A 23,312-nucleotide genomic window follows, 5' to 3' on the forward strand; every position below is an offset into this window, starting at 1 on the left:
ATTAACGCTATGAAGCCAACGTTACTGAAGCATAAATCACTCTTTTGGCATATCCCTCTGTGCTGGCACAAATCTACTACTCACTGGAATCCTCTCAGGATTCCTCACCCTTACCCATCTTCCTCTACTTTGTTCACTGCCTCAACATACGACCGACATCGTCTGCCTGACTCTGGCTTCTTCAACCTGCCTCTCTCAAACCGGACACTTCTGATCCACAGCAACATGGGCACCCCTACAGTTAACACACACAACTTTGTCCCATGCCCTCCTGTACACGTCCCTCATCTTGGGATCTGCTTCCTACACACTGCTGTGACATGACCATAAACATTGCACCAGAAACAACGCAGTGGAGTCGGCACAAAATCTCCAACGGGATAACCGGGTCTGCGACACACCACACTGCGGGCGTCCCAAACAGGAATCTTCAAATTCAATTGCTCGATCTCCACACTAGACATTACCCCAGAAATCACTCTTTTCAATGGTGCCCTGATCCTAAGAGCAAAGAAAGAAACTGATATTGACATGTTGCGTGACACTCTGCTCACTCTGATCAGAAGACGGCCCTGTCATTGGTTAGAATCTAGCAAAATAAGATTGGCTACTGAATCCATTTGATATACATAACCATCTTCTTCAATGAGGTTTAAGTGGTTGGAATCTAATAAATGTTTAATTACCGCCACCAATTAGACTGGAGTATAGCTTCCATTATACTGTGCTTAAAAAATATATAAAAAAATTTTTTTTTACATTTTATTTATAAAAAATAAATCTACCCTACCATCTAACCCTACACTCATTAATAACCCACCACCCTACTCCACTATTTAAGCCTATCTAGTCATACATAAGTATTTAAAACAAAATACTTTGACTTACTTGAGTTATTTACTATTAAAAGTACTGTAGCTTTACTTTTACTCAAGTATGACAATTGGCACCTTTTCCACTACTGGACGATTCCAGTCACCTTGAGAATATTGACCCAAGGGCAGAAAATCTTACATTTTTAAAGGTGACACTTTACTGATACAACTTCTCAGTAAAACAAAATGTATTTGAGACATTTTGTCAAGTCTTTTTTTAAAGGAACATTTTGCTGATGTTTTCTATACGAATGAATCGGCTCATGAGGCTTTGAAAATGTCAATATAATGTTGCCACTAAGATGCTATGATTTATTTGTCTTGAAGCTTGGAAGATGTGCTTGAATCCCTCAAGGACAAAGTGGAGAAGAGCTTTCCACATGTGGAAAAGCCACTACACAAGACAAAACTAAACAATACAGGAATTGCACTGTAACGGTGACAAACGGTGCCCACAAAGTCCCAACAGCAGAGTCCCAACAGCAGTCCCAACACCTTACCACTGCTACACCTGGCTATCAGCAGAGCCTTGTCTGGCAGCGAAACAGTTCATTCAGCCTGATTTGATGCCTTTTAAAAAAAACATAGCTGATATGGGTGACTTGCAACCTGTTAAGGCTCGGGACAATACTGCCCCCTTTGGATGAATTGCGTGCCCATAGTAAACTGAAAAGAAATCTGTCCAAAATTGCTAATATATGCATATGATATTATTATTATTATTATTGAATAGAAAACACTCTAAAGCTTCTAAAACCGTTTGAATTATGTCTGTATGTATAGCAGAACTCACAGGGCAGCCAATCTCCCAAACTAGTTTTGTCATACAGAAAGTTTGGCCAACTTTGACGTCGTCGCCCCCACCCTTCCCAACCAGCTATGGATCTGGGAACAGTTTCTATGTCTTCCGCGAGATGTCCTCTTTCAGTAGAGCATTTAATTGTGCAAATCCCGCGAGCTTTGACCCTTTGGCAGGCAAAATTGAGAGTGTCGTGAGAAAATACATGCGCTTTCAGGCGCGCATTGGGCACAGAGCTCCCTTTGTTCCAACTTGCATGAGAAGAAGTCAGTTTGTCCGGTCGAATTGAGAATTGTTTTGTACGTTAATAACATCCTAAAGCTTGATTCTGCACTTAGTTTGACCAGTTTAGTCGACATATAATATGTAATTTTGAAGTTTTGATGCGCAACTGTTCGGGACAGAAGTCATTTTGGATGCATTTCAGCTGAAACTGTTAGCATATGCTAATACAAAGACACACGACTTGAAACCAAACGATGTATTGGGTAAGTATGACTCCTTCCACTACATTCTGATCAAAGACCATCAAAGGTAAGGGAATATTTATGTTGTAATTTTGTGTTTCTGTTGACTCCAACATAGCGGAGAAATATTGCTTATGTCTGAGCGCCGCCTCAGATTATTGAATAGTGAACGATTTCTGTAATGTTAAAAATAAATGTGACAAAGCGATTGCATTAAGAAGCAGTGTATCTTTCTAACTATATGTAGAACATGTATATTTAGTCAGAGTTTATGATGTGTATTGCTGTTATCTGGGGTTATCTGGCGGAGCTATCTATAATTTCTCCGACATTTTTTAGCATTTTCTGAACATGGCGTCAATTTAAACTGAGATTTATGGATATAAATTGCATATTATTGAAAAAAAGATAAATGTACTGTGTAACATGTCCTATTACTGTCATCTGATGAAGATTTTCAAAAGGTTAGTGAATTATTTTTCTTTTAATCCTGCGTTTGTGATTGCATCTTTTGTTCGACAAAATGGCTACATATCGTCTGTGTCTTTGTGGTGGTTTGACATACATATGTGCTATGTTTTTGCCGTAAAACATTTTAGAAATCTGACTCGCTGGGTGGATGAACAAGGTGTTTATCTTTCATTTGAGCTATTGGACTTGTTAATGTGTGGAGGTTAAATATTTCTAAGAATATTTTTGCATTCTGTGCACCACGGTTTGAGTTGAGCGGGGGGCTGTGGTACCCCTTGGGGAACCTGTAGCGTGAACAAGTTTTAACTTGGTTTCTTCTGACAATTGAGATGTACAAACTATGGCATAAGGGGACGACAAGCGGATAAGAGCAAATCCGTAATTTTTATTAATACATGAGCGAGCTAGGACGGACATAGTCAATATAACTATTTGTTCAGCACTTTTGAAATGTACAGCGACAGAATTCAGAACATGGGCCGTTCTTAGTGTTCTCCGGGTACACCAAGTCAGAACCGTAGAATAAATAAAGGGGTCATAAATGACAATGAAAGCTGTTACATGGATCGAACCCCTGAGCTGACAAGGTAAAAATCTTTAATTCTTCCCCTGAACAAGGCAGTTTACCCACTGTTCCCCGGTAGCCTGTCATTGTAAAATAAGAATTTGTTCTTAACTGACTTGCCTAGTTAAATAAAGGTTACATTTTAAAAAATTAAATAGATATAATGTGATTTGAGGTCATTTTATCTGTCCAATGACCTTGGCCTTCTTGGATGGGCACTTCTAATGTAACTCTATGGCTGTCATGCCCTGGCCATAGAGAGGCTTTTTATTCTCTATTTTGGTTAGGCCAGGGTGTGACTAGGGTGGGCATTCTATGTCATTTTTGGCCTGGTATGGTTCTCAATCAGGGACAGCTGTCTATTGTTGTCTCTGATTGAGAACCATACTTAGGTACCCTTTTCCCCCCAACTGTTTTGAGGGAAGTTAACTTTGTCTTTGTTCAGGGCACATAGCCCAAAGTTTTACGGTTGGGTTTATGGTCTTCATTTGTCGATGTCATTTTGAATAAAGAAAGAATGTACGCTTACCATGCTGCACCTTGGTCCAGTCTTTCAGCCAGCCATGACAATGGCAGCACCCAAATGGCTAGAATTGTAGAGCTTTACCCTTAGACTTGGCGGTGACGTAGTGGAACGTGTTGTATTTTCTGCTTGCTTGCTCCACCACCACAGAAAGCACTGAGCTAAGCTGAAGCAGCTGCATTTTGGAGCTGCCTTACTCAAGAAAATGAAAAAGAGACTGTTTGTATGCATCTTCATTAAATTATAATGGTAGAATGGTAATTGTTTCAGTCTGTAGAATGCAAATTGTATAGGCCTACGTATGGAAGTGAAGCTGTTTTGGACTACAGGAAATGCTGGCCGTGCAGGCCCCCATTAACATTGACGGGGCTGTGGTGGAGCGGGGTTGAGAGTTTCAAGTTCCTTGGTGTCCACATCACCAACAAACTATCATGGACCAAACACACCAAGCCAGTTGTGAAGAGGACATAACAACACCTTTTCCCTCTCATACCAGGCATCACCGCCTGGTATGGCAACTGCTCGGCATCTGACCGTAAGGCACTACAGAGGGTACATCACTGGGGCCAAGCTTTCTGCCATCCAGGACCTACAGTACTGGGAAAAAGTTTTAGGCAGGTGTGAAAAAATGCTGTTATGTAAGAATGCTTTCAAAAATAGACATGTTAATAGTTTATATTTATCAATTAACAAAATCCAAAGTGAGTCTATAGAAGAAAAATCTACATCAAATCAACATTTGGTGTGACCACCCTTTGCCTTCAAAACAGCATCAATTCTTCTAGGGAAACTTACACAGTTTTTGAAGGAACTCAGCACGAAGGTTGGCCCAAACATCTTGGAGAACTAACCACAGTTTTTCTGTGGATTAGGCAGCTTTGGGTTCTTCTCTCTCTTCATGTAAACCCAGACAGACTCGATGATGTTGAGATCAGGGCTCTGTGGGGGCCATACCATCACTTTCAGGACTTTTTGATAGTTCTTAATGACTTTCACTGTGTGTTTGGGGTCGTTATCATGCTGCAGAATAAATTTGGGGCCAATCAGATGCCTCCCTGATGTTATTGCATGATGGATAAGTATCTGCCTGTTCTTGTCAGCATTGAGGAGACCATTCATTCTGGCCAAATGCCCAACTCCATTTGCAGAAATGCAGCCTCAAACTTGAAAGGAACCTCCACCATGCTTCACTTTTGCCTGCAGACACTCATTCGTGTAGCACTCTCCAGCCCTTCGGTGAACAAACTGCCCTGTGCTTCAGCCAAATTGTTCAAATTTTGACTCATCAGTCTAGAGCATCAGCAGCCATTTTTCTGCACCCCATTTGATGTGTTTTCGTGCATAGTTGAGTCGCTTGGCCTTGTTTCCACGTCGGAGGTATGGCTTTTTGGCCACAAGTCTTCCATAAAGGCCACTTCTGACCAGACTTATCCGGACAGTAGATGGGTGTTCCAGGGTCCCACTGTTTTCTGCCAATTCTGAGCTGATGGCACTGCTGGACATCTTCCGATTGCAATGGGAAGTGAGCATGAGGTGTCTTTCTGGAAGTTTCCAGATGTCTGTCCAAGCTCTTTAAGAAGCACGGCAACGGGCAACGTTGAGGACTGTAGACACAGTGGTCGGCCAAGGAAACTTACTGCAGCAGATGAAAGACACCTCATGCTTACTTCCCGTGTCTGCCTTGAAATTTCTGCCTGGGAGAGACCCTGCTGATGCAGTATAACTACCTTGTGTCTTGTTGCTGTGCTCAGTCTTGCCATTGTGTATGACTTTTGACAGTAAACTGTCTTCAGCAACCTCACCTTGTTAGCGGAATTTGATTGTTCCTCACCCAATTTTATTCCTCTTACGCAGCAGTTCTGTTTCAGTTAATGATTGTGTACAAAATCCCTGACTTTGCAAGTGCATTGATGTTGTTTTAAAGGCAATGGGTGGTCATACGAAATATGGATTTGATTTAGATTTTTGTGTTCACCCACTTTGCACTTTGCACTTTGGTTATAAATGTAAAAAAAAAATCTTACATTTTTTTTGTAGTAATACTTTTTTTCCCTGAATCAAGTTTATTAATGAAAGGCTTAAAACATTTTTTATCTAAAGTTGAAGAAATGGTGACCGGAATTGAGAGACAACTTTGAGGGAATCAGTTCTGAGAAGTTCCCCCAGTGGGGTTGACTAGTTACTACCGGAGATTTATCCCCTACTTTGCCTCCCTAGCCAGCCCCCTGACAGATCTGACCAGGAACCGTCTGCCCGCCCAGGTGATGTGGACCGAGGAGACGGAGAAAGCCTTCCAGGACCTAAAGGGAGCCCTGAGTTCGGGACCCGTGGTGATGATCCCGGACTTCTCCAAACCACTGGTGGTACAGACCGATGAGTCTGAAACAGGAGTGGGTGCCGTCCTATCACAGCTACAAGAAGGTGAGAAACACCCAGTCATATACATTAGCCGGAGCTGTTGTCGCGGGAACAAAGATATTCCACTGTGGAGAATATCTAGCGATCAAGTGGGCGCTGGAGGCGCTCAAATATTACTTATTGGGACGGCACTTCACCCTTGTGATGGACCACGCACCACTGGTTTAAATGTCACGGAATAAGGACAGTAACGCTCAGGTCACCCGCTGGTTACTGTCCTTACAGTTGTTTTGCTTTCTCTGTCATCCACAGATTAGGTGCAGCTCATGCAGCCCAGGGGGGGGTGGCAGACGGCAGAGGTGAGTGGTGATTATAGGAAGATATGGACTTCCTAACCCAACGAGGCAAGCCGGTGGATCGTTAAGCCATTGAGTGCTTGGAGATAAACGAGGAAACGGGCTGCACAAAGAGGGAGAAGACCGAGAGGGAGAAGACCGAGAGGGAAACGCTTGTTATGGAGATTGTGAGAAGCAAGATAATTATCTGCATGATTACCCATTTCTGTTTCTGGATGGATTCACCCCTTTCCCAAATATCCCTAATAAATTCCCCATTTGCATTCTAGTTGTGCTCCTTGTGCATGATTGGTTATTGAACTTGGTAATGTGGAAACCCCACACCCTTGAGCCAGCTACAATAGTTTTACATTTACTTTTGATACTTAAGTATATTTAAACCAAATACTTTTAGACTTTTACTCACATAGTATTTTACTTGGTGACTTTTACTTGAGTCATTTTCTATTAAGGTATCTTTACTTTTACACAAGTATGACAGTTGGATACTTTTTCCACCACTGCTCTCCGTTGGACACCCTGGCATCACCTGCACCATTCAATCCATCTACGCTAAGTACTGTACCTTGGCGCAGGATGTCACCCGCTATGTCAACTCCTCCCCAGGACACGCTACAGCAGGGAGACTCCTTCCCCTTCCCGTGCCTCAGCGGCCTTGGTCCCATCTGTCCATACATTTCGTTACTGAACTCCCTCCGTCTAATGGTTTCACCACTATTATGATTGTTGTCGACAGATTTTATATAACTCTCTGGTATCCTTACCACTCTCCAGGTCGATGAGGCACTCTTCCAGCAGGTCTTCCGGCTCTATGGCCTTCTGGAGAACATCGTCTCCGACCGTGGCCCCCAATTCACGTTGCGGGTATGGAGAGCCTTCATGGAGAAGCTGGGAGCAACAGCCAGTCTCACATCAGGGTACCGGCCTCAGTCCAATGGGCAGGTGGAGAAGACCAACCAGGATCTGGGGAGGTTCCTTAGGAGTCACTGCCAGAACCAGCAGGGGGAGTGGGCCCGTTACCTTCCCTGGGCACAGTACGCCCAGAACTCACTTTGTTTATCTGCCTTTTATTATTATTAAATTAACTTTTTGCACCTGCATCCTGATTATCAATGTTTATGTTACTGATTCCACTGTAATGCATCAATCTCATCAACAGTATTTGACACCTGATAGGAACATTGTACAAGTCCTTGCTGTTAATGAGGGGCACAAGGGGTTTGTGGTTGGTGACCAGCCTGAAGCTATGAGGTCCGTAAAGGTACTTCTCAAAGCGTTCACAAGCCCACACGCTCACTAAATACAATTTTTCTTACTTTGTCTCTGCATCACTCTGCTGCAGTAGGCGACTGGTTTCCAGTCCTCACCATGCTGTTGAAGTTGGACACCTACTCTGTAGATGCTGGCATCAGCTGACACTGCTGTAGGCTTCCTGGAATCATAATAAGTTAACTCTGGAGCAGTGGTTAGTGAGTGTTTAAGTCTCTGAAAAGTCCCCAGGCAAACTCTACCTTTGTTTTGAGGAGGTCGTAGAGCGGCTGCCTCACAGTGGATAGCTCGGGAATGTATTTCCCCACATACTGTACTATCCCGAGTAAACGCTTCAGCTCGCTGACTTTTTGGGGCTGAGGGAAGTTGCTTATCCCTATGAACGTTTTTGGGTCTGGCCTGACGCAAAGCTGGCTTTGTTTGAACTTACAATTGTCCTTCTTGAGCTTGAGGCCTGTTGCTTCAGTGACTTAAAGCACGTTCCCCAGGCTCTTGTTATGTCCCTTCTCAGAATTGGCATAGATTAGTACATCGTCAATGTATATTTTCCACATCCTCGAGCCCTTGCAGAGTTTCCATCATTCTCCTTTGGAAAATCTTGGGGGCACTCATTATCCTAAACAGGAGATGTTTGAAGCGGTATCTCCCAAAAGGGGTGATGAAAGTAGTCAGCTTGCTTCTCTCCTTGTCTACAGCAATTTAGTAGAACCCACTAGCTGCATCAAGCGAGGTGAACACTTTGGGTTTTAACAGTTTCGACACTATTTCCTCCAGCGTGGGAAGAATGTACTTTTCCCTTTTCACTACTTTGTTCAGTGGTTTTAGATCGACACAGATTTGAACGTTGCAATCTGGCTTTAGCACTGGCACCATAGCGGCACACCATTCTGTCAGCTCGGTTACTTTACCACTATGTCCTTGTTTTCTATGCGATTTAGCTCCATTCACTTTAGCCATTAGCGGCAGCCGCCGTGTCAGCGTGCATTGCGCCTGGCCCGCCACAGGAGTCGCTAGAGCGAGATGGGACAAGAACATCCCTGCCGGCCAAACCCTCCCATAACCTGGACGACGCTGGGCCAATTGTGCACCACCACATTAGTCTCCCGTTTGCAGCCGGCAGCAACAGAGCCTGGACTCGAACCAGGATCTCTAGTGGCACAGCTAGCACTGCGATGCAGTGCCTAAGACCTCTGTGACACTCGGGAGGCCGCCGGTGTCTATTTTAAAGCTTGTATGCGTGTCCCCTATGTTGAGCAGCACAGTCCAGTTGCTCTCTCTAGCCAGAAAATGGACTTGATCTATCGCTTCTGTGATCTCCCTCACAGATTGTGGTTTGCTTTTACACACACATTCCCAATGTCCTTTCCTATTAGAGTTGTTGAACGCTGGGCAACTTTCCTGGTTAGCATGCCTGCTTTTACCACATCTTTCACATTTCCTTGCATTGTGGCTTGTTTTAGCGCCACCATGTCCTTGACTCAAACCCGTTTTCTCCCCATAGCCCTCTCTCGTCCTAACAGATCTGCTGCTAGCTACATACTGTATTAGCCGTGCAGTGGTCTAGTATATGTTAATCCGCTACTAAATGGTCTTGTATATGTTCATCCCTTTTAGCACCAAAATCACAGATCTCAGCTAGCTCATAAAGAGCTTGTCACGCCCTGACCTTAGAGCTTTTTATGTCTCTAATTTGGTTTGGTCAGGGTGTGATTTGGGTGGGAATTCTATGTTAATTTTTCTATGTTTTGTATTTCTTTGTTTTGGAAGAGTATGGTTCTCAATCAGGGACAGCTGTCTATCGTTATCTCTGATTGGGAACCAAACTTAGGCAGACCTTTTTTCCCACCTGTCTTTGTGGGTAGTTGTCTTTGTTTGTTGGCACTATAGCCTTTTTGGAATAGGGGGCAGCATTTTCACTTTTGGATGAATAGCATGCCCAGAGTGAACTGCCTCCTACTCTGTTCCAGATGCTTAAATATGCATATTATTATTAGTATTGGATCGAAAACACTCTGAAGTTTCTAAAACTGTTTGAATGATGTCTGTGAGTATAACAGAACTCATATGGCAGGCGAGAACCTGAGAAAAATCCAACCAGGAAGTGGAAAATCTGAGGCTTGTAGTTTTTCAAAGCTTGGCCTACCGAATACACAGTGTTAATTGAGTCAAGTTACACTTCCTACGGCTTCCACTAGATGTCAACCGTCTTTAGAAACTTGAATGAGGATTCTACTATAAAGGAGGGGCTCATGAGTCAGTGGTCTGGCAGAGTGTCTCAGGCTCGCTCCTGACAGAGTTACCTCTTGTTGCAGTGCTTTTCTTCAGACATAGGAATTCTCCGGTTGGAACATTATTGATGTTTTATGTTAAAAACATCCTAACGACTGATTCCATACATCGTTTGACTTGTTTCTACAACCTGTAATGGAACTTTACGAGTTTGTCTGGACGAAGTGCTTGCGCCTCATGAAGTTGAATTAGTGGGCTGAACACGCTAACAACAAGTGGCTATTTGGACATAAATGATGGACTTTATGGAACTTTATGGAACAAATCAGTCATTTATTGTCGAACTGGGATTCCTGGGAGTACCTTCTTTTCGCACCAAAGTATATTCATCTCTAGGTGACAGAATGCGTCTCCTTCCTTAGCGTTATGACGGCTGCGTGGTCACATGGTCTTTATGCTTGCGTACTCCCAATTATGAACCAGACTTGTGGAGGTCTACAATTCTTTTTCTGAGGTCTTGGCTGATTTCGTTTGATTTTCTCGTGATGTCAAGCAAAGAGGCACTGGGTTTGAAGGTAGGCCTTGAAATACATCCACAGGTACACCTCAAATTATGTCAATTAGACTGTTAGAAGCTTCTAAATCCATGACAATTTTCTGGAATTTTCCAAGCTGTTTAAAGGCCCAGTCAACTTAGTGTATGTAAACTTCTGACCCACTAGAATTGTGACACAGTGAATTATAAGTAAAATAATCTCTGTTAACAATTGTGGGATAAATTACTTATGTCATGCACAAATTAGGTTAGACATTGTTAGGTTAGATTACTCGTTGGATATTACTGCATGGTCGGAACTAGAAGCACAAGCATTTCGCTACAATTGCATCTGCTAACCATGTGTATGTGACAAGTAAAATTTGATTTGAAGTAGATGTCCTAACTGACTTGCCAAAACTATAGTCTGTTACAAAGAAATTTGTGGGGTGGTTGAAAAACTAGTTTTAATGACTCCAACCTACGTGTGTATATTAACTTCTGACTTCAATTGTATGAGATGAGTAACAAAATATATAAAAAATATTGGTGACTAGTGTTCCATTATTAAAGTGGCCAGTGATTTCAAGTCAGTGTATATGGGACAGGAGCCTCTAATGTGCTATGCTAGTGATGGCAATTTAACAGTCTGATGCACCTTGTCATGACGTTGGCCTGGGGGGTAGGTTTATGACAGCATAAATACCTCTTTCCCCCTTTTTCCTCTCTCTACCCTACTGAGGTTACATTTGCAAAACCCTTGGTTAACATAGAGATTCTGGGAACGTCAGAAGGTGGGGGGGAGAAAAAACTATTTAGTCAGCCACCAATTGTGCAAGTTCTCCCACTTAAAAGATGAGATGAGAGAGGCCTGTAATTTTCATCATAGGTACACTTCAACTATGACAGACAAAATGAGAAAAAAAATCCAGAAAATCATATTGTAGGATTGTTAATTTATTTATTTGCAAATTATGGTGGAAAATAAGTATTTGGTCAATAACAAAAGTTTATTTCAATACTGTGTTATATACTCTTTGTTGGCAATGACAGAGGTCAAATGTTTTCTGTAAATCTTCACAAGGTTTTCACACACTGTTGCTGGTATTGTGGCCCATTCCTCCATGCAGATCTCCTCTAGAGCAGTGATGTTTTGGGGCTGTTGCTGGGCAACACGGACTTTCAACTCCCTCTAAAGATTTTCTATGGGGTTGAGATCTGGAGACTGGCTAGGCCACTCCAGGACCTTGAAATGCTTCTTACGAAGCCACTCCTTTGTTTCCCGGGTGGTGTGTTTGGGATCATTGTCATGCTGAAAGACCCAGCCACGTTTCATCTTCAATGCCCTTGCTGATGGAAGGAGGTTTTCACTCAAAATGTCACGATACATGGCCCCATTCATTCTTTCCTTTACACGGATCAGTCGTCCTGGTCCCTTTGCAGTTAAACAGCCCCAAAGCATGATGTTTCCACCCCCATGCTTCACAGTAGGTATGGTGTTCTTTGGATGCAACTCAGCATTCTTTGCCCTCCAAACACGACGAGTTGAGTTTTTACCAAAAAGCTATATTTTGGTTTCACCTGACCATATGACATTCTCCCAATCTTCTTCTGGATCATCCAAATGCTCTCTAGCAAACTTCAGATGGGCCTGGACATGTACTGGCTTAAGCAGGGGGACACGTCTGGCACTGCAGGATTTGAGTCCCTGGCGGCATAGTGTGTTACTGATGGTAGGCTGTGTTACTTTGGTCCCAGTTCTCTGCAGGCCATTCACTAGGTCCCCCTGTGTTGTTCTGGGATTTTTGCTCACCGTTCTTGTGATCATTTTGAGCCCACGGGGTGAGATCTTGCGTGGAGCCCCAGATCGAGGAAGATTATCAGTGGTCTTGTATGTCTTCCATTTCCTAATAATTGCTCCCACAGTTGATTTATTCAAACCAAGCTGCTTACCTATTGCAGATTCAGTCTTCCCAGCCTGGTGCAGGTCTACAATTTTGTTTCTGGTGTCCTTTGACAGCTCTTTGGTCTTGGCTATAGGGAAGTTTGGAGTGTGACTGTTTGAGGTTGTGGACAGATGTCTTTTATACTGATAACAAGTTCAAACAGGTGCCATTAATACAGGTAACAAGTGGAGGACAGAGGAGCCTCTTAAAGAAGAAGTTACAGGTCTGTGAGAGCCAGAAATCTTGCTTGTTTGTAGGTAACCAAATACTTATTTTCCACCATAATTTGCAAATAAATTCATTAAAAATCCTACAATGTGATTTTCTGGAGAAAAAAAAATCTCATTTTGTCTATCATAGTTGAAGTGTACCTATGATGAAAATTACAGGCCTGTCTCATCTTTTTAAGTGGGAGAACTTGCACAATTGGTGTCTGACTAAATACCTTTTTGCCCCACTGTACATGATAAGCTCAATCAGGTGATATTAATTACGGATAAATTATCTTATAGAATAGCATGTCATATCACTTAATCCGGCATAGCCAAAGACATGACAACCTGTACTGACATTGCCTTCTGGATGATAGTGGGGTGAACAGGCAGTGGCTCGGGTGGTTGTTGACCTTGATGATCTTCTTGGCCTTCCTGTGACATTGGGTGCTGCAGGTGTCCTGGGGGGGGCAGGTCATTTGCCCCCAGTGATACGTTCGGCAGACCACACCACCCTCTGGAGAGCCCTGCGGTTGTAGGTGGTGCAGTTGCCATACCAGGCGGTGATACAGCCTGACGTGCTCTCAATTGTGCATCTGTAAAAGTTTGTGGGTTTTAGGTGCCAACCCTGCACACACTATATCAAATTTTGTTTTATCCTCCTTCTGAGCAAATTGAAATGAGCTGACTATTCTCTGCCTCACTGCCCATCCGTAGATTAGCGAACTGACCTGGATGACTCCATCTTTGTCCAGTTTTGTAGCAGTCCTGCTCTGACAGGTTCAAGTTGGGCATTTTGTTGTTTTCGTGGTTAGATTTGATGGTTGGCTACTAGAGGTCGACCGATTAGGATTTTTCAACGCCGATACCGATTATTGGAGGACAAATAAAGCCGATACTGATTAACTGAAATGTATTTGTAATAATGACAATTACAACAATACCGAATGGACACTTATTTTAACTTATTAATATAAAAAAATCAATAAAATCAATTTAGCCTGAAATAAATAATGAAACATGTTCAATTTGGTGTAAATAATGCAAAAACAAAGTGTTGGAGAAGAAAGTAAAAGTGCAATATGTGCATTGTATTAAAAGCAAACGTTTAAGTTCCTTGCTCAGAACATGAGAACATATGAAAGCTGGTGGTTCCTTTTAACATGAGTCTTCAATATTCCCAGGTAAGAAGTTTTAGGTTGTAGTTAGTTATTATAGGAATTATAGGACTATTTCTCTCTATGCCATTTGTATTTCATATACCTTTGACTATTGGATGTTCTTATAGGCACTTTAGTATTGCCAGTGTAACAGTATCGCTTCCATCCCTCTCCTCGCTCCTCCCTGGGCTCGAACCAGGAACACAACGACAACAGCCACCCTCGAAGCAGCGTTACCCATGCAGAGGAAGGGGAACAACCACTCCAAGTCTCAGAGCGAGTGATGTTTGAAACGCTATTAGCGTTAGCATATTCTTTCAGTGAAATACGGAACCATTCCGTATTTTATCTAAGTGGTGGCATCCATCAGTCTAAATATTCCTGTTTACAATGCACAACCTTCAATGTTATGTCATAATTACGTAAAATTCTGGCAAATTAGTTCGTAATGAGACAGGCGGCCCAAACTGTTGCATATAACCTGACTCTGCGTGCAATGAACGCAAGAGAAGTGACACAATTTCACCTGGTTAATATTGACTGCTTACCTGGATTTCTTTTAGCTAAATATGCAGGTTTAAAAATATATACTTCTGTGTATTGATTTTAAGAAAGGCATTGGTGTTTATGGTTAGGTACACGTTGGCACAACGACAGACCTTTTTTGCGAATGCGCACCTCATCGATTATATGCAACGCAGGACACTAGATAAACTAGTAATATCATCAACCATGTGTAGTTATAACTAGTGATTATGATTGATTAAGTTTAATGTTAGCTAGCAACTTTTTGTTGTTGTTGAATTTTTACCCCTTTTTCTCCCCAATTTCATGGTATCCAATTGTTGTAGTAGCTACTATCTTGTCTCATCGCTACAACTCCCATCGCAGTACAGCGCCCTTAACCACTGCGCCACCCGGGATGCCGTTAGCTAGCAACTTACCTTGGCTTCTTACTGCATTCGCGTAACAGGAGGGCTCCTCGTGAGGCAGGTGGTTAGAGCATTGGACTAGTTAAAACCGTAAGGTTGCAAGATTGAATCCCTGAGCTGACAAGGTAAAAATCTGTCGTTCTGTTTTAGATTGTTAAATTAGTTTAGTGGCCAGCTATCTAATCGTCTTATCATGGTTGAATTACTGGACCGGGGAGAATGAATTTTGTCAGTCTCACTAAGATGTCATATTAAAAACTGCAAACATTTATCTCCACCCTATGGCAAAATGTGAAGAATTGCAGGAAAGTAGGTATAAAACAGCTTACTTTCCTCTCCATCCCATGGAAAATGTGTGGAATTGCATGAAATTAGCTCTAAAACGTTTCAAAATGTCTCAGCTGTGAAGAGGCGGCCACTAAAATGTTTTGCTCGAAGTGTGGAGGGGACCTGGAAGCAATTGCGGCCCCTCATGATGAGTTCAGATTTTTTGTGGGCCCCACCCCGTTAAAGTTGCCAATCCCTGTTCTAAGCTATTCAATCTATCACATCACGGGGCGGCAGGGTAGCCTAGTGGTTAGAGCTTTGGACTTGTAACCGAAAGGTTTCATGTTCAAATCCCCGAGCTGACAAGGTACAAAAACCTGTCGTTCTGCCCCTGAACAGGTTAACCCACTGTTCCTAGGCCGTCATTGAAAATAAGAATTTGTTCTTAATTGACTTGCCTAGTTAAATAAAGGTAATACATTGTCAGCCAAGGGAGATCATCATCAGCCAAGGGAGATCAGACCACACTTACATTTCTGGAGAATCCATGTACTCCTCTAAACATTAGAATGTTGTACCTGGGAATATAAAAGATAAAGAATTGAATACACATGAATTGATGAAGGACACAATAGATGTAATATTTGAAAAGTATACAGGTACAGTACGTACCTTATCAACTTGGGATTAGTGTCCACATGCACTAATGAGACCTTGCACAAGGTATGTTCTCTGCACCACACACCTAAGATGAGCCATTCTGGACAGGATCCCTGCTGAATTCACCCAGTCCATTGAGGCCACCTCCATTGTATATGAAAGCCCAAGGACCAATTTGTAGCCAGCATTTGGCATTTCAGTCTTGGTAGTTGTCATCGCATTATCAAGTTCCTGCTCTGTAATGGTGCTACACAATTCCCCCACAGACAGACCAAATTCTTGCATCTGTCGGAAGATGGTACATCTTGGCACACCTGTCAGACTGGCAATGCATGGCACAGGCATTGTTATAAAACAAGAAAAGTTGCAAGAATTTGCGTCCTCGCACACCTGCCACAGCTTCCATTTTGATACATGGGAATGAAAACTTAAACTGCTCTCCATGGAGCTCCTGAAATGCTTGTGTGATGGATGGGGTATCTGAACACGATTTGAGAATGACAACATAAGAATCAGCGACACATGAATTCCATGTAGTCCATGTCGATTTGTTATTGTCGATTTGTTATTTATTATTGGCTGCAATTTGTATTGATTGTTATTCAAATAAAACATTAATTCACTTAGATTGAACGAGATCAAATGAATGAGATTAAAGAGAACAAATCAGATTTTTTTAATGGATATAATTACAATTCCCGGGGACTAGGCTGCCTAACAAAATTCCAGCATACAGTCGTGGCAAAAAGTTTTGAGAATGACACAAATGGAACAAGGTGAAACTGGGCCGACATACTGCTAATTTTCTCATAGATTGAACATCTGATCTCAATAGATTATTCTGTTCCCCAAACTAGAATTTGTTACAAACACAGTGCACTAAGTTTTATAGACTTGACGCTTTGAAAGATTTAAAAAATAGCTTTGTTTTGAAGGAGTGCAAGGTGTAATTAAGTTTGTGCACACGCGCACTTCACAGAGGCGTTCCTCTGTGAAGGAGAGTGAACGGATGGGGGATGAGGAGGCACTCGAGGAGGTGTTAATAGAATTGGGGGAGTGTGAAGAGAGAGAGCAGTTGATTTGGCGTAGTATGCTTTGCATTCGCCCTGAGGTGTGTGTCCCCAGCCCGGTACCACCAGTGCTGGCACCCCGCACCAGGCTGTCTCTCCGTCCAATCAACACAGGTGCTCCCGCCTGTCCGGCGCTACCAGAGTTTCCGCCCCTCAGTCCAGAGGCGCCAGAGCCCCTCAGTCCAGAGGCGCTAGAGCCCCTCAGTCCAGAGGCGCCTGAGCTTCTCTGTCCAGCGCGGCCGGAGTCTTCCTCCTCTCCAGCGCAGCCGGAGTCTCCCGCCTGTCCGGCGCTGCCAGAGCTCCCGTCCCTCATTCCAGAGGCGCCAGAGCTCCTCGGTCCAGCACTGCCAGAGCCTTCCTGTCCAGCGCCGCCAGTCTGCCCAGCGCCGCCAGCGCCGCCAGTCTGCCCAGCGCCGCCAGTCTGCCCAGTGCCGCCAGTCTGCACAGCGCCGCCAGTCTGCACAGCGCCGCCAGTCTGCCCAGCGCCGCCAGTCTGCCCAGCACCGCCAGTCTGCCCAGCGCCGCCAGTGCCGCCCAGTGCCACCAGTGCCGCCAGTCTGCCCAGCGCCGCCAGTCTGTCCAGAACTGCCAGTCAGCCAGGATCTGCCAGAACTGCCAGTCAGCCAGGATCCGCCAGTCTGCCAGGATCTTCCATATCCGCCAGTCAGCCAGGATCCGCCAGTCAGCCAGGATCCGCCAGTCAGCCAGGATCTGCCAGAACTGCCAGTCAGCCAGGATCTGCCAGAACTGCCAGTCAGCCAGGATCTGCCAGAACTGCCAATCTGCCAGGATCCGCCAGTCAGCCAGGATCCGCCAGTCTGCCAGGATCCGCCATTCAGCCAGGATCTGCCAGAACTTCCAGTCAGCCAGGATCTGCCAGAACTGCCAGTCAGCCAGGATCTGCCAGAACTGCCAGTCTGCCAGGATCTGCCAGAACTGCCAGTCTGCCAGGATCCGCCAGTCAGCCAGGAGCCGCCATTCAGCCAGGATCTGCCAGAACTGCCAGTCTGCCAGGATCCGCCAGTGCCGCCAGTCAGCCAGGATCCGCCATTCAGCCAGGATCTGCCAGAACTGCCAGTCAGCCAGGATCTGCCAGAACTGCCAGTCTGCCAGGATCCACCAGTCAGCCAGGATCTTCCAGATCCACCAGTCAGCCAGGATCTTCCAGATCCGCCATTCAGCCAGGATCCGCCAGTCAGCCAGGATCTGCCAGAACTGCCAGTCAGTCAGGATCTGCCAGAACTGCCAGTCAGCCAGGATCCGCCAGGATCCGCCAGGATCCGCCAGTCAGCCAGGATCCGCCAGTCAGCCAGGATCCGCCAGTCAGCCAGGATCTGCCGGAACTGCCAGTCAGCCAGGATCTGCCGGAACCGCCAGTCAGCCAGGATCTGCCGGAACCGCCAGTCAGCCAGGATCTGCCGGAACCGCCAGTCAGCCAGGATCTGCCGGAACCGCCAGCCAGCCAGGATCTGCTAGATTCATCAACCTGCCTGAGCTTCCTCTCAGTCCTGAGCTACCTCAGTCCCGAGCTGCCCCTCAGTCCGGAGCTGCCCCTCAGTCCAGCGGGCCCGTTGTTAGGGTTCCTAGGCCAAGGTTAGCGGCGAGGGTCGCCACTCAAGGGACGCTAAGGAGGGGGTAAGACAATTATGTAGTGGGGTCCACGTCCAGCGCCAGAGCCGCCACCGCGGAAAGATGCCCACCCAGACCCTCCCCTATAGGTTTAGGTTGTGCGTTCGGAGTCCGCACCTTGGGGGGGTACTGTCAAGTTCTGACCATCGTTCGTGTGTTTTCCTTGTTTTAGTGTTGGTCTGGACGTGAGCTGTTTGGGCATTCTATGTTGTGTGTTTGGTTTGTCTAGTTCAATGTTTGGCCTGATATGGTTCTCAATCAGAGGCAGGTGTTAGTCATTATCTCTGATTGGGAACCATATTTAGGTAGCCTGTTTTGTGTTGGGTTTTTGTGGGTGATTGTCTTTGTGTTTTTGGCACCAGATAGGACTGTTTTGGTTTTTCACGTTTCTTGTTTTGTAGATTGTTATACTTACAACTTTATTAAAGATGCACAAAACTAACCACGCTGCATTTTGGTCCGCCTCTTTCCCCAGAAGAAAACCATTACAGTACAACTTACAGTGAAATGCTTACTTAAAAGCTCTTAAACAACAATGCCGTTTTAAGAAAAATAAGTGTTAAGAAAGTATTGACTAAAATAAACTGAAGGAATAAATATAAAAATGTAAATAAAAAATAAAAATAAATAAAGAGCAATAGTAAAATAACAGTAATGAGGTTATATACAGGGGGTACTGGTACAGAGTCAATGTGCAGGGGCACAGGTTAGTCGAGGTAATTGGGGTAAGATGTACCTGTAGATATTGGTAAAGTGACTATGCATATAAAATTAACAGAGAGTAACAGCAGCATAAAAATTGGGGGGGTTGCCAATGCAAAAAGTCCAGGGAAGCCATTTGATTAGCTGTTCAGGTGTCTTATGTCTTGGGGGAAAAAGCTGTTAAGAAGCTTTTTGGACCTAGACTTGTAGCTCCGGTACCACTTGCCATGAGGTAGCAGCGACACAGTCTATGACTAGGGTGGCTGGAGTACTTGGAAATTTTTAGGGCCTTCCTCTGACATCGCCTGGTATAGAGGTCCTGATTGGCAGGAAGCTTGGCCTCAGTGATGTAATGTGCCATACGCACTACCCTCTGTAGTGCCTTGCGGTCAGAGGCCGAGCAGTTGCCATACCAGGAGGTGACGCAAACCAAATGCCCTCGATGGTGCAGCTGTAGAACCTTTTGAGGATCTGAGGACCCATGTCAAATATTTGCAGTCGTGCTTGGCAGGAGGGGACTGAGTATGCACACCTGAGGGGCCCCTGTTTTGAGGATCAGCGTTGCAGTTGTGTTGTTACCTACCACCTGGGGGCGGCCCGTCAGGAGGTCCGGGATCCAGTTGCAGAGGGAGGTGTTTAGTCCCAGGGTCCTGAGCTTAGTGATGAGCTTTGAGGGCACTGTTGTGTTGAACTCTGAGCTGTATTCAATGAATAACATTCTCATGTAGGTGTTCCTTTTGTCCAGGTGAGAAAGGGCAGTGTGTAATGGGAATTTTTATAACTAATTATAACTCATTTCTGTGTTCTATTCATGTGCTGTTCTATAAATCCTTTTGTGACTAGGGGGCAGTATTTTCATTTTTGGAAAAATAACATTCCTGAAGTAAACGGGATATTTTGTCCGGACAAGATGCTAGAATATGCATATAATTGACAGCTTAGGATAGAAAACACTCTAAAGTTTCCAAAACTGTCGAAATATTGTCTGTGAGTATAACAGAACTGATATTGCAGGCGAAAGCCTGAGAAAAATCCAATCCGGAAGTGACTCATCTTTTGAAAGCTCTGCGTTCCAATGCGTCCCTATTGATCAGTGAATGGGCTATCAACCAGATTACTTTTTCTCCGTATTCCCCAAGGTGTCTACAGCATTATGACATAGTTTTACGCATTTATGTTGAAGAATACCCGTAAGCGGCTACATTGCGCAACTGGTCACCTGAAGGCTCCCAGAGTGATTCTGGAGTAAAATACAGAGGTAGCCATTATTCCAATCAGTCCTACTGAAAAACCAATTGTCCCAGTGGATATATTATCGAATAGATATTTGAAAAACACCTTGAGGATTGATTATAAACAATGTTTGCCATGTTTCTGTCGATATTATGGAGCTAATTTGGAATATTTTTTGCCGTTTTCGTGACTGAAATTTCCGGGCGATTTCTCAGCCAAACATGAAGAACAAACAAGCTATTTCACCTACAAAAATAATCTTTTTGGAAAAAAGAAACATTGGCTGGGAGTCTCGTGAGTGAAAACACCTGAAGCTCATCAAAGGTAAACGATTTACTTTGACTGCTTTTCTGATTTCCGTGACCGAGTTACCTGCTGCTAGCTGGACAAAATGCTATGCTAGGCTATCGATAAACTTACACAAATGCTTGTCTAGCTTTTGCTGTAAAGCATATTTTGAAAATCTGAGATGACAGGGTGATTAACAAAAGGCTAAGCTGTGTCTCAATATATTTCACTTGTGATTTACATGAATAGGAATATTTTCTAGGAATATTTATGTCCGTTGCGTTATGCTAATTAGTGTCAGTCGATGATTACGCTCCCGCACCCGGGATGGGGAGTTACTAGAGGATAAACCTGAGGATAAAGGATAAACCTGCAAGTGGCTGACTGTACACATCCTCAATATCCTCAATATGAGTATCTGCAATTTGGCACTACGCCCAGACCTATGGTGCATTGAGTTGTTTGGAACCTCTCCAGTGCCCTGACAATAAACAATGATTAATTTAAGATTGACTTTCAGTATCCCTGTCTAAGAATTTCCACGACAAACACAATAGAGATTGTGGATCCTTCGGGGCGGTATGCAAATTATAGTGGGTCTAGGTTGATGCTCTTTTCCAATAAATGTCGAGGGTCTTAATTCTGGTGATATGATGATCAATGTTTGACTGCCGTTTTGACAAATAAAAACATTATTTGATTATCCCATAATCTACTTATGTAGACTAGCCTAGCCGCACCGCCTCCCCACAATGTATCTGCAAGCTGTTGGATAGAGCACACAAGACCAGAATAGGCACATTTGCTATTTACCGCAACAGTTTTTGTGACAAAACTATTAGTAGAGTTGAAAATGCTAAGCGGAAAAGTATTTTTCTTGTACACTACATCATCACCCACTGATTTAATCTGCAACAAGTTTGTTTGATCGAGACACCACGGGAAAATGAGCATATTTTCTTTATGCGTACTACAAATATTTACATGAAAATCTGTAACAAATTCAGTCTCAGGGAACATTATTACACATGTTTTGGGAATGTCCTGTCATTAAAGCCAACCTCTGGAAGTTTGGTCCTCCTCTCTGTCTGATGTTCTACTGGTATTACCAAATACACAGTATAAAAATAAGCAGAACCTGCTTCTCCAAATACCCGATCACACTTGTATGCGATGTCAGTGACATTGGCTAGCTAATCTTATGCAGAATGCAGACATTCCATTTATCAGATTGGTACACATTCAACAAATATGACCTAACAAAGTGGATTTTCGTCACATCCGTCATGATTTATTGTAAACAACCCACAATGTGGTTAATTTAAGTCCAATTTGGATATATTTGGCTGTTGTACCTGCATAGAAGTTGTCCCTTTTCAGGTTAAAAGAAGTGACTTCTAAAAACTAACTCCCGTCCCAACAAGGTTGGAGTAATCCTACTTAAGACATTGACTCAAAACTAGGTTGTGCCTTAAGATTTAAAATAAAATGAACAACTATGGAATAATTGTTCACTTTGCTCATTGATTTATCAAACCCCAAACCTATGCCTGGTTTGCAAGCATTCCCGGAAGTCTCGCTATGTTGCACCTCTGGGTTTAGAAACTCTGTGATATTATGTGTTGAACTTTAAAGATACAGAAAGTGCTCCGCCATTTCCTGGTTGCTAAAATTCGACAAAACACACATCACGACAAGAGAGACACCATTATTGGGCACAGATAACAGCACAAAGGGCAAGAAGGTAGAGATATCAATACATCAAGCGAAGCAGCCACAACTGTCAGTAAGTTTGTCCATGATTGAGTCTTTGAATGAAGAGATTGAGATGAAACTGTCCAGTTTGAGTGTGTTTTGCAGTTCATTCCAATCGCTAGCTGCAGCAACTGAAAAGAGGAGGGACCCAGGGATGTGTGTGCTTTGGGGACCTTCAGCAGAATGTGACTGGCAGAACGGGTGTTGTATGTGGAGGTTGAGGGCTGCAGTAGGTATCTCAGATAGGGGGAGTGAGGCCTAAGAGGGTTTTTAGAAATAAGCGATGGATATACAGAGATGACCAGTTTACAGAGGAGTATAGCGTGCAAGGATGTGTCCTCAGTTAAGGGCAGAGAAAGCTTGTTGGACACTAAGAAAGCTTTGTTGTAGAGGGTTTAACACAATCTGGGGAGGGGCCAGCTGAGTAAGACTATATCATCTGCATATAAATGAATGAGAGAGCTTCCTACTGCCTTAGCTATGTTAGCTATGTTGTTGATGTAAATTGACAAAAGCTGGGGCACAAGATCAAGCCTTGGGGTACACCCTTGGTGACAGTCAGTGGCGGAGACAGCTGATGTTCTGACTTTATACACTCTTTAAGAGAGGTAGTTAGCAAACCAGCCCAAAGACCCCTCAGAGACACCAATACTCCTTTTTATAAATGTTTTTATTTTATTTAACCTTTATTTAACTAGGCAAGTCAGTTCAGAACAAATTGTTATTTTCAGTGATGGCCTACCCCGGCCAAACTCTAACCTGGACAACACTGGGCCAATTGTGCGCCGCCCTATGGGACTCCCAATCCCAACCGGTTGTGATACAGCCTGGAATCAAACCAGGGTCTATAGTGACGCCTCTAGCACCAAGATGCAGTGCCTTAGATCTCTGTGCCACTCAATCTTTACCAATCTTTAGCCGGCCCACAAGATTACATAAGGCAAAATGGCGCTGACAGAGACGGTTGCCTCGCTTCTAGTCCTTAGGAAACTAGGCAGTATTTTGTTTCTT

The sequence above is a fragment of the Oncorhynchus masou genome, chromosome 13, assembly GCF_036934945.1.
Source record: "Oncorhynchus masou masou isolate Uvic2021 chromosome 13, UVic_Omas_1.1, whole genome shotgun sequence".
Lineage (NCBI taxonomy): Eukaryota > Metazoa > Chordata > Actinopteri > Salmoniformes > Salmonidae > Oncorhynchus > Oncorhynchus masou.